The sequence below is a fragment of the Passer domesticus genome, chromosome 10 (assembly GCF_036417665.1).
Source record: "Passer domesticus isolate bPasDom1 chromosome 10, bPasDom1.hap1, whole genome shotgun sequence".
NCBI lineage: Eukaryota > Metazoa > Chordata > Aves > Passeriformes > Passeridae > Passer > Passer domesticus.
The window spans coordinates 18,522,473-18,535,752 of NC_087483.1; the positions used below are offsets into that span (position 1 = coordinate 18,522,473).

At 37.9% G+C, this 13,280-nt stretch overlaps 1 protein-coding gene across 8 annotated transcripts in view; it reads right to left on the reverse strand.

Annotated features, from left to right (window-relative positions):
• PARD3B (par-3 family cell polarity regulator beta) overlaps positions 1–13,280 on the reverse strand; it is a 531,684-nt gene that overhangs the window by 343,651 nt on the left and 174,753 nt on the right. The window contains exon 1 of one of the 8 annotated variants that reach the window (XM_064434191.1): positions 6,414–6,485. The exons of the other annotated variants lie outside the window; for them this stretch is intronic. The gene's annotated coding sequence lies outside the window, so the exon portion shown is untranslated. Of the gene's footprint in view, positions 1–6,413; positions 6,486–13,280 lie in introns of those variants that run through there. 8 annotated transcript variants of the gene reach the window in all.

Genomic DNA, 13,280 nt, shown 5'->3' on the forward strand with positions numbered 1-13,280 from the left:
CACTCTCAATACCAAGGCACAGGGGTGGTTCAGGGTACTTGAAGAGAAATGGAACAGACCAGACTTTAGTTAAACCCTATCAACACATTTCATAGACTATCAACTCTGTTCCAGGAGACCCCCCATAACCTCAACAACGTCAATATAATCTGGTAAATACAGGGAGGTTTGCATTAAAGGTAAGTGAGCAGCTACAAAATATACAGAATAATTATATTTAACATGTTATTGCCTTGACAAAAGTTTTCTGAGAGGCTTTCAGCTTTTTCTGTCTTCTCTTGTTTTGCTAGAAGTATCTAGATACAATGGTATTTCTTTAGCTGTTCTCTCATCAGGACAGCATTACAACCATACATCTAGGCGTGTCCACACATCTCTAGAATACTGATATTATACACAGTTACATATGGAAACTGTTGTTAGGGTTCAACAAAAGCGATGCTTTCGACCCTTTACAGGTGTTGCTTCTAGATTCTCACACAACTCATTTATAAAGAAACGAAACAGCAGAATTTCCCATTTTGTCATAAAATGCTGATTCTTGGAGGACAAAACCAGAAGAAAATGCCACACAAATGTGCCTCAGATGACAGAGTAAGGAACAGCACACAAGATTTCATACACGGGAGGGAGACAGAAGCCACTCCTAACTCATCACTTCTATTTTCAACATGACCCCCAAACTTGCAAAACTTGCAGAAGGGTAAAATCAGCATATTTAAGCACCATTCTCAAGGTGAAGACTCAAATGCTGAAGGCTAGGGAGCAATGCTTGTATCAGGACATACTGCATATTAAGAAAACTGTAGTTCTTAAAACACATGGCATAAAGCAGACGTTTTCCCTAAAAAGATAAGAGATACCAGGAGAAATCAGTCATATATGGGCTCCATCACCTTCTCCCTCCCTCCCTCCAACAAGCTTTGCCTTTTCATCACACAGAAAGATACGTATTCTCCATACTTCTGTTGTCTGAAATACTGATTTTTATTATATGTGCTTAACACCACAGCCTGCTGTCAGCAGAAATCAACATAGAACAGATCAAGTTGTGCCTTCTGCAAGCCTGCTGCTTCTGAAAATAAGTTGTGACATGCCTCACGTGATTTTTTTTCCTTCTCTAAAACTGGCTTATGTGCAAAATTAGACTGATGTTTAAACAGTGTCAGGCTGTCAGAGGGAGAAAATGACAGTGCTACTGTGACACAAAACATGACAAGGAGAAAGATTAATCACTTACTCAGAAGTGAAAAGTTGAATACAAAACGCAAAACCATGTGTCTAAATTTGTTATAGCAGGTGAAAGACTGAACGCCAATCCCAAGACATGCTTCATAAATTCCAGTTAACTGAAAAAATGAGTTTATTATAACAGCAAACACTTTGAAAACAAAGATGACAGAGTTGAAGGTAAAAGTTTCCTAGGGCAAAACCATTTGCTTCAGGGTTAAAATACATATACATACACCTGAAATAAGTTAGCTTCCTATTCAGTGCTGGAAAAGAATTTCCAAACAGGAAACAGTTCCACTGAGAACAGAGGGGATAAGAACTCTGCTGAAAATAAACTCAAAAAGAGAGTCACAGCTACAATCAAAGAATTTCAACTGTTTATTCCACTATTTTATATCACCTGTGCTACAGCATGATACACACCAAAATGTGACCTCTGTTGCCATCACATTTCCATTTCTCCCTGAAATCCTGCTGTTGGGCACCTTTCAGAATAATTTCTCAGGTTTTGTGCATGTGGGTCATGCATCAGTTTACTAATGAGACATGTTTGAAGCCTGAAGAGGTTAGTCAGCACTGCTGTTAGTGAGTAGGTTGGCAAACTGCTAGGGAAACAAAAAGTGAAATAGGAAAACTAATTAAGTGTATTTGTAATGATGTGGTACATGCTAACCACAACTTCATGATTAAGGATTTTTAATTCTTCAGGTGAAAGAATATTTTGTTCCTAACTGCAGTACAGCTGAATTACTCCACTGGAGTGAGAGGTATAAAAGCACAGAAATAGCAGATGACTTACTCAAAAACAATGCAGAAGAAACCAATACAAAAATATTTTCCCTTTTAACAGAAAGTTCCTGCCTCCCTGGCCCAAACACATCTAACAACTTCTTTATGTGCTTTGTAGTTAAACCACTCTCTGAAAAATAGTTCCCTATCAAACCTTTTTCCCTTTCACACATTTCAACCCAATTAAAGACAAGAAAGATTAGTGTGAAAGAGACAGTTAATTTTAGAAAATTTATGCATAGACCCAAATGTGTTTAATTACTTCACTATTTCCCACATGTAGGAAAAACGCTTTTAAGTAGGCTGCAAAACACTGTTTTAAAAAGCAAAAACTCTGTACTGGATTGCTCCTGTCATTGACATCAAGTGGATATCAAATGAAAATGTAGCTTTTTAAACATTTACTTAGTTTTTCATCAGATTTTAAAGAAAATCACAAAACACATCCCAAATTTTTTTCACTTTTGTCCTTATCATGAGGACACTGTAAAACTGTGTTTAGTTTTACAACTGAATTATTTTCTTCTGTCCCTTTCCCTTCTCCCAAGAAGCAAAACGCAGACATCATGCTTGAGATTAAGCAAGAAAAGCCTAGTTCAGCTTGTCCCCATCCATCTCAGTAATCAGTTCCAGAGCCCACAAGCACCCTGGGACAGGAATACAACAGAGGGGCTGAAGGATGCACAGAAACACTCAGACTTTTACAAAACAGACCAAGACCGTGCATTTACAGAAAGTGTTCAAATACTTTTTTTTTTTGTAGTCACTTAGTTTTGCTCCAAAGTAGCTAACGTGGCAATGAACATTCAGAAAGCCAAAGACAATAAGATTTTAAAACTGACGACTTTAGGCTCATTCAACAGCACTGGCTTTTTTCCAGGAAAGGAATGAGAAAAAGAGGAAAACACAAAGACCACATTCAAGCTCAAAGGGAAAATCCAATACTTCTAAATAAGGTTTGTGAAGCCAGAGATTTGAAGTCTATGTATCTACACATTAGATTTCACATGGAACCAAACCTGTGAATGCCAAAATTCATGTTATTTGTACTTGGAGAACTCCACAAGTCATACCAATTTACTCAATTTCCCACAATTAATATACACATGCCTTATACTCTTGTACATGTAAGCGTACACAATCCTTTGAAGTTGCCTCAACACTGTAGAACAGAGAAAGAACACCTTAACAGCTGTTAAACACTTAAATAACTAGGTTTAAATTACTGGGAATGAGAAGCTAGAGCATTTGGAAGACTGCTTTTCAGCCATGTGTCTTTAAGACAATAGAAACATGTATTTTGTTCAAATCTGTCTTCATCTTTTCTTCCTTCACCAACAAAAGCACTTCCAAGGGCCTTTACTAGCACAAAGTCCCTCAAGTTACAACACAGTTGTGCTGTGCACCACTTTCAAATTTCAAAAACAGTATATTTAAAATCTGTGGGGAAAGGAGCATGTGCTGAGGCACAATGCACAGCACAGCAACTGTCCAGAATAACCCACAGCCATTAACCAAAGCCATTATCCAAAGCCATCACACACAAGGGCCAACTGATTCCATATTCAAGTGATATCAAATCTAGGAAACAAAATATTTCAATTCACCTTAGATGACGTTTCTGCATTTTTCAAAGACAAATTCATGTATCATCCAAAAAGCTCCCTTAGTTCAGCTTATTCAGTCCAAGCTTTAGCTGGAGCAGAGGCTTTCAAATGAAATATATAGCACAAACTCAAACCAATATATAATTAGACTGCAAGTCACTGCAGACAGAACATCCTTCTCAAAACACTGAAGTTTAGATAGATAGATAAATTAAGAGATGCTGCCTTGCTATAAAATCTAGTTAAAAAACCCCAAAAGACAACATTATCTAAATTATAGAAAGTATGTGAGTACACTGCTGAGCAGTAAGTTTATTTGCATTTTGCACTGTTGAAAGCCAATGCATGCAGTAACAAACAACTGAACTAAACAGAAATTGTTTAAAGAGCCCTTTGCAATTAACAACTGGGAAGAACACATCAATACCTAATTAATAGAAGAGGCAATTCTTGTACAAGTTCAAAGACCTGTCTCTTAGATCCACTATAAAAAACCTTGTTACAAATTTCTCAGTAGTAGCTTGCTAACAAAACACTAGCTACTAGAAATTTTAAGAAGTGTTACATGATTCCAATCTGACAGTTCCTCTTCCTTCTCTTGAAAATGTTTAATTGCTTAAAACATCAGTGCGTTCAACGTGATGATTAATATTCTACTGCTTTACTGGCCTTTCAAGCCTTCTTTAATAAAATTTTCTTTTTGAATATACTACACGCACAAAACCATTTTAAAATATGATGCACCATGCCTCTGCCAGAAGTACTACATAATCACTAAAACTGTTAGCTAATGAATGAAAGGAGCAAGAGTTATGATTCCACGAGCATTCAAATGCCACACACCAGGTTACAAAAGTATGGGAAGAGAACATGGGAGCAGCAATCTGCTAGAGAAAAAAGGAACAGCAGCCCAAGACATCCACAAACATGCAAATCAAGAGCCCAAGCCAGACTCACCACACACTTTTCACTAGGGGACTTGACCACATAACCAGCAGCAGAGCTGATGGAGGTGTAAGACTTAAAACGATGGAGCAACACACTCTAGCAGAATCTGCACTCTGCCCTTAGATGTACAAGATGACAGAATCTTGCCACGTGATTTAGCAGTGCTCATCACTCAGTACCACACCATTACCAACACCAGGTCCCACTGGGTGCTGCCCAGCCAGCTGGACACCCATCCACAGTACCCTGTGCTGCTCACTGCCCGGCCAGGGAAGGACAGAATTCCTCTGCAGACAAGGTGGCGATGCAAACGCAGACAAAGTGCCAGGGGCAAACTGGGCTGGGGCAGGACTCATCCTAACACAAGCGCAGTTCCATGGTATGGAAGACCCACAGCTCTACACACTGTATTTGTGGCTGATCTTTTCCACTCAAAGTAAATTCTATTATCACAAATGCTCTCAAATTTATTATTTCAAATATTCTCAAAAAATCTCTGGCACCTGCAATTCATTCCATTCTATACCTACGGTCTTCCATAAAGCACAGGTGACAAGGTTTAATAAATCTGTTGTTTGTGAAGAGAAAATAATAAATATATATATATACACACACATTTTTAAGAAGTTCCTTATGTGCTCCAGTACTTTGCCAAGTTTTAGAGGAGATTGCCAAAATAAAGCAATCTCAGCTTGGATAAGCAGTTGTTTGCCACTCTGACAGAGCCTCTCAGACTTTGTGTTAGACTTCATTAAAGAAATGGTCTTGTCTGCAATATGCTCATCCAACCAACTGTCCCGTGTCTATTTTTCCTGGCAAGACAGCAGCTGGAAACAGGGGAATTAATGGAAAGAAGTTAACAGGAATAAGGAATAAGCTTTGCACATTTGGAAGTTCTCTGAAAAACATGATTTAAAGGGATTTAGCAATGGTAACAGACCAGTCAATGAGATTACAGCTTGTACAGCTACTAGTTTATACCATAAAGACCATCTAATCCTTTAGCCTTTAGCTGTATAGAAAAGCTGAATGCAGGTATCTGATGCAATGAATATCATTTATACAATTAGTAAAATAAATACAAGTATAACACATGCAGTTCTGAATGTCAAACTAAAATGTGTAGGTGTAAACCTGTATGTAAATGCAATCAGACAGAATGAAGCAAGAAATGAAAAATGGCTGCAGGTTAGAGTGAAGTGGGTGATCTGAGTTTAGCCCATTTAGCTTCTCCAAAAGTTCAGAGCCGATGACATTAACACTGTTTTCTCAGAACATTTAGACAATGCTTGTTTATCAAAAAGGAATCAACATTGAAAAAGCTCACACTGGGCACATCCAAAACAGAAAGTAAAAGAACCCATTTTAACAAGTGACTGTAGCCAGTCCTTGGCCCAGATTAACATACCCCTTTCCAAACCATAAATCAGGAATTGCCTAGTAATTGCAACCTGAACAGAATACTGGAGGTAGATGGGCAGGCGGAAACTGCAAAACAAGCCCTTGGGGTTGGTTTCAGATTATGATGCAGAGATGGAAAACACTGAAATCACTCAATCTGCAAACCACTGTTCCCTAGTCCAGCTAAACAAGTGCTGCTGTTACTAGCTCCATAATGCAGTAGTGGTTTGGAGATTTTCCTTGAGGCTCTTTGCTGTTGGCTTGGCTTTTTCTCTCACTTTTTGGAGAAAGGAATCTGGGGAGACGGACATTGAGAAAGCTAACTGTATGCTATCAGTCCATACACTGGTTTCTAGGTATAGACAAACAACCAAAAATATTGTCGTATTACTGCAAAAGTTCCATACTGTTGTCTCTATCACAAAAGTTTCATACCTGCTTGGTGTCTTCTGGTGGGCAGCTCCTCAGAACACTGACTCTCTTTTCCTCATGAGGTAGCCAGGTGACTCCAGATCCTCCTCAACCAGCCAACCCACTCTTTTATAGCACTCTTCTTACTGGTTACAGCTGTGTGTTGTTAAAGTCAGGCCTGCTCCTAATCTTTGATAATTGACCCAGCTGCAACTCCTTAGGGGTGAGATTACTTTTTGCACTATCTTGATTTTTGCATATTCTATCGCTCCACACAAAAAGGCTGTCTGACTTTTTTCTTGGTTGGTTGGTTTTGATGGGGATTGTTTTTTTGGGGTTTTTTAGTGGCTTTTTGTTTGCTTATTTAAGAGGGTCAGAAGATGGTTTACTCTCTCCTTCACCTTCAGTATATGATTTTTTTTCATCTGTTATTTCCAACAGCTTTTTGGTAAATTGTTCAAATAGACTGGCAGCTAATAGTATCCTATTTCATTATAATGTGGCTTTCCTAGATCTGATTCTGTTAGTACTTATGTCAATCACTCTTCAAATTCCACCTTATCCCTGATGACAAAAGCCTTAGGTGTCTCTGCCTAACACAAGAGCTAAGAGACAAAGAAAGGATCTGCTCTCATCCCTAAATAGTAAGGATATTCTCTTCAATACTCTCTCCACACAAGGCCAAGTACTGCATCTTGCATCTAATTTCCCAGAGAAAATACAGTAAATTATTAGGTCAAATGGAAAGGGTAACATACAGTTCCAACAATTAGGGGCAGCAAGCAATAGTACATGAAGACCACAGAGGGCTAAAAAATGCTTTGGTTTTTCTTGGGACATAAGCAGTCTAGGAATTATCTTCACAAATGTCTGCACTTACAGAACAATGTACTAGAAATAAGCAGTTCCTCAGTTTTAACAGATAGTTCAATTTTCTCTGCATCAGATTCAGTCAATAATGTGGCTTCCATTAACTGGTGAAACTATTTTCTACTACTTGAAACTCTACTGCAGAAAAATTAAACAGGCAATTAAGATAGTGTTTATAAAGTGTTCACAGTAGAAGTCTGGGTTTAGGGTTTTTTTTCCTAAGAGTAAGAAATATACTGGGGAAAAAGCCAAGTACTGGAAGTCCCAATAACACCCACTGTCTATAATGCAATCAAATGTTAACTCAAGATAAAAATATTTCAAATGCTGTTTGTTATTCTTCTCAATTCTATCCTATATTACTGACAGATATTAAAACTGTGTTTATACTTTTAGCTATCCTCCACAGAGCGGCTAGTGTTACTAAGTAGACAGCCAACAGCAAAAGGAATAGTTGGAAGTATTTACTCATGTGCTTTAAGCAATTGGGACAATTTCAAAATTTCACTTTTGAAGAAATAAATAAGCCACAAGAAACCACTTCTCAACTGAATTTCCAACAGTTACATCATGCTTTTATCTGCATTAACACAGGGATACTGGTGTGCATGTATGTCTAAATTGTGTGCCATGCTTTGCCTACCAAGAAGCTGAACATAGTCATTCTCAACTTTCCTTTTCTACTCTGACGTTACCAGCCAGGTACAATATTGGTGCACATTAACTTTCAATCTCAGTTCTACCACCAAAATATGGTTAATTAAAGCAGAAAAGCAGGCAGCCCACAAACACCTGATGGCCAACATTTGTAATGGTCCAGAGCATTCTGAACCTTTTGACATAACTTTCCCAGTGCCTGCTGACAGGAATGTCCAAGTTTGGATTTTTGAAACAGTTGTTGATCAATTAAGTATCACAGCACAAGAACAGGCTTTTCAGAAAACCCACAATCTCTATTTCCAGGTCTTGTACTGCTTTTCAGACCTCCAAACCGTAGAATTATTCATATCCTCATTAGTTTTAATGAGGCAAAGCTCAAGTTCCAACTGCTGCAATTATCAGCTTTTCCTCCCCTCTATGGTGACCAACCATCAAGTTTTCTAAATTTGAAGCACCACAGCTAATCAGCATAGCTACAAAGCCCCTTTCTGCTGCACCATACTATTTCTCCACATCTTTTTTTTTTGGTCCAAGGAGGTAAAAAACAAGTCTTCTGCAACATTTTTGACTTCATGAAATACAGCTTCTTGGTTGCCAAACTACATTTGGAGGAAGCACTATACAGATATTTCTTTTTAAACGCCCACACACCTATCCTAAAACCTCTTTAAGAGCCAGACCTGCATGGCAGAATGATAAGCTATGCCAGCAGATACCTTCTTCCAGGGGAACAGACAGAGCTTCCAGGCAACTTGTATGCAAGAGCAACAGCCAGAGCAGGAAGGTACATGAAGTGGTATAGTACAGTTCTTACTACATGTTCAATCAGAATTTCTAAGTCTAAGTTATTATAGAAATCATTTTTATATTCCCTGTTTTCCAAGAAACAAATGGAAATTCCTTGATCAGAGGACAGAGGGAAAACTTAGACTGTGAAATGACAACAAAATTTCTGAAACCTGTGAGCTACTAGAGCAAAGAAAGCCCAGCTCAACAAAGCAGCACAGTCAAAGGAGTGAAAGATGGTCCTATTTTCTCAAGGACATTTATTGTCCAATTCTAGTGCATTATTGCTTAGCAACACAGTTTGGAACTGAAGTTCTTCCTGTAGTGGTTACAAGCAAAGAACAGGACTCAACTCCCGATGTACCACAGCAGCATGACCACTTCATAAATGCTATCAGCCAACACCTTCCCCTACCCAGAACCGCTGCCACTCACCACTTCTGGCAAAACCAGAGCCCACAAAAGGAATTAATTTAGAAAGCCCTTCTGGGCAAAAACAATTAGCTTTTATGCTTGTGTCAAATTAGTTTAAATGCAGAACTGCTCGTGTACAGTTCAGAGGGCAAGAGCATCAGGACTGGGTGGGGATAGACAAAAACACATCTTTGAAAGCAAATTCACACTTAGGTTGGCTCAAGGCTGCCACCAAACCACAGCTAAGGCAAAACTAAGCCTAAGAAACATTCACTGTCTCCAAGTGCCTCTTCTGGGAGAGGAGCCTTCAGCCTTTTCCTCCTGGAAAAGCCCCTTTTCCAGGGACAAAGGAAACTTAAAGGGCTACAGAAGCACAGCAGAACACAACTGCTGGCATCTTCACTTTTGCATGAGAAGACAAGGACAGCATTCTAAAATGGTTACAGGGAAACGGGAATGTGAATCACTTATGTAAGATGTAAAGAGACCCTATATAGCCACAAGTCCCTTGCTGTATCTCAGGCTAGCTTTGTGGGGGCTGGATGGAGCAGGGAAGGTTTTTGATGAAAGGATTCTAAACACAAAAATGTTTTATCTTTGTAGGCTCTCATCTTCACAAAAAAAAAAATCTTATAGAGAAGAAAAAAAGAACCAATATTTGCTAAAGTGCACTTTGTATTTTATTTCTTGGACTAACTACTACTCTCTCCAAATGAATTTACTTTTCCAGGTTGTGTTTATACATAAGACTCAATAGTATTCTAGCTGTGAAGGTGTTACTTAAATAGCCATTAAGTGAATGCTGCTACTATTCAGAATAACAAAATAGAAGCTGTTATCCAAAAGGAGAAATTTAAATTCTTCACTCCTTTATTTAACAGTTACTATAACCAGTTTGCAGGGAGGAGGCACAGAAATAAGAACTCCAGTGCTATACAAGGATTACAAATAAAGCCAGTGGGTAGTTTTAGCTTCATACAAGATCTGGTAACTTGAAAACTAAATACACCACACATGGTGATCAAAGCTACTTAGATAATACATTTCATATCTACCTTCAACAGTTTAGCTCCAATGTCACAAAGGGACAGCAAAGTATCTTAAGACACCTAATTCCTGTTGCTGCATTGTTTGTCCAGCTCACTATCATTATTCTACACTGACCCACAGGAACTTCTTGATCATACACATTTTTTCCTTGAGGCTTTGACTGCTACAGGGAGATATTAGATACAAAGGAAAGTTTTGGAAAAAGCTTCCTTAAAGGCTGAACATAAAACGATGTAAGAAACATGTCTTCTAAGAAAAACTTTCAGAAGTGTTAATATAAAATGCATTAGCACCATATGAAAGAGTCCTCAGATTTTAAACACGTAAAACATTAAGATCAGGAAAATCTCAGTACTCTGAAATTCAGTTATTTGATTTCTTATCAGTCAGTAATCTTTGTGTAGTCCCAGGAAGGCAAGCAATCATAACTTGAAAGTGACACTGGGTCAAGCTTAACCTAGCAGCTTAAGCTTAGGACCTCAATCAACAGCAAATGAAGACATTTCTTCAGCAAAAAAGAGCAAGTCTTCATCTTCTCTAACAGAAGTTCTTCCAAGAAAATTATTAGCAACTTGATTACATTAACTTGATTGCATGATCTACTGTGGTGCGTTTTATTATCCTTGAGAATTACACCTTAAAGTTAGAAATGCATTGGAAAATGTATACTTTAAAAAAAAACCCTAATTACTGTAATTACTATGGCCTGCTAAATAATTACATAAGAGGAGAACTTGAGTTCATCAAAAAGTTAGCTCTTATTTTGTTTGAAAAAGCAAAGAAGACATGAAATGGCTTAGTCAGGAAGATAATACCCTAAAACCCTTATGGACTAAAAACTATCTAGTTTTAATTAGTAAAAAAAAAAAAATCACAAACCACATGAAGAAATGCAACTCTGCAAAAACAATGGTACAATGCAATGTACTATTTGAATGCTGTTCTAGGAAACCACATAATGCACATCTGTATTTGGCTAGCTGTTCATGCATTTTGACTACTTCTTCAACTGCGTTTTCAAAAAAAGCAACAGAAAAAAACATCCACATATGAAGCCTTCAACCAAGGCAAAAATAAATTTATTTCATTTTTAGAACTACCCTTTGCCATATATTGCTTGCAATTGACTTTCTACACCATTTTGCTAACATAAATGTATTTTAAATCTATGGGAAGTAAAGGCTATATTTTATTCAGCTACAATTATCAAGCAGTGCTTTATAAAATGTTTTTATCCTAAGAGTTCTTCTCTTAGGATAAAAACATTTAGGATAGCTCTTCTCTCAGGAAGCCAGGAAGAACAAGCTAAAGGTAGCCTAGATGTCCTAATTTTTTTCCTCCAGTTCCAGCATTCTGTCCCAAAAGTGGGAGCAGTACATGACAACCTCTCAGAAGTCTATATTTCTGCAGCTGCTCTCTGGCCACAGGAGAAACTGCGTCACTGCTTTCTGCTGTTACCTTAGGCAAAAAGTCACAGCAGAAAGCACTGACACAGTTGCACTCACGGTTCTTAGCCTGGTCTTCCTCCAGGAACCCAGACTTCTGACAGCCAGAAAGGTCTGTCCTCCTCTGTGAACTCAGTCCACCACCGACTGTACCAACTGTTCTGGAGATACATTGCTTCCTTCTCCACCACAGTCTCTGTCCTCAGCAAAGGCAATGGTAAGTCTACTCAAAAAACCACTTTTAACATCTTTGCTCTTCATACCACTTCTTTCACACTTGTCCAAAATGGTTCCAAACAACAGATAAATCCAATGATTCTTAAGATTCAGGCATCACATGCTGATTCTCAAATCTGCGTGATCTGCAAAACTTCTTATTTTCAGATAATGTGGTAAAGTCCTGAAAGCTGGAAACCCTTCAGACATGAAAAAAATACCGCTGGAGTTTCCTTCCTTCAAACAGCCACTTTCAGTTATATGAATAGACAGGTATACCACTAGAAAATAAAGAGTCTGAGCATGAGCTAAACCCCAACAGAAAACAAACTAGACAATCAAAGATGTATGTAAAGAGAAAAGCATCATCCACTACTGAACAGCAAAAATGAATTTAAGGAATCATCTGGCATCCTTTGTGGATAGTTTTGCTACACAATCTTAAAGTTAGAATAGCCTTTATACACTTCAGAACACACGTTGCGTAAAAATGTTAGCATGTATTCAAAATGCTTTTTTTTATTTCTTTTCTGCTTCTCGAGCCTGTGACTTCTGAATTACCTGGCATCTCTCATAACAGGGAAGGAATCTTCAAAAACAAGGATACCATTAAATGTCTCAAAAGTGTCTGGACTAAAAAAAAGGAAGGACTGGACTACCAATACTACAACAATGAGAGAATAGCTCTTAATAGCTTCATCTGATTTTGAAGAAAAAAAGCTCGAAATCCCTAAAGAACAGCTACATGTGAAGTCATTATTGAACGAAATCAGTAAAAGGGCTTCTAGAAGATGTGAGCACAGAAATCATTCTCATTCTAGAGTATTTTAACATTACTTTTGTTTTTCAACTAGACTACTTACTCCTGGATATCTCTTCTTACAATATTTTTCTGACTGCACATTTTTATTTAAGCATTTTTAATATTTTTTTGCCTAATTAACTGAACTTCAACCATGTAGTAGCAGCATTATATCTTGACCCTTAAATATGTAATTGTGAATAATTTTTTTTACTGAAGTTCTTGAACTACTGTTCTGTCTTTGAAGAAAGAGAGGAAAACCAAAACCCCTCAAGACTTGAGCCTTCAAATTAATCTAACTCAATTTTACTATTAACTCCATTGTCACAGAATAAGACAATGAGAAAGCATTAAGACTGAACAGAATTACAGAATAATTTAGGTTGGAAAAGACCTTCAAAATCCAAACATTAACTTGGAATCCAAGCATTAACTCAGCATTGCCAAGCCCACCACTAAACCATGTCTGCAAGTGCCACATCCTCACACCTTTTAAATACCTTCAGAGATGGTGACCCAACCTCTTCCCTGGGCAGCCTGTTCTAATGCTTGACCAGCCTTTTGCTGAAGAGCTTTTTTCCTAATATCCAATCTCAATTTTCCCTGGTGCAACTTGAGGCCATTTCTGCTTGTCCTATCACTCATTAC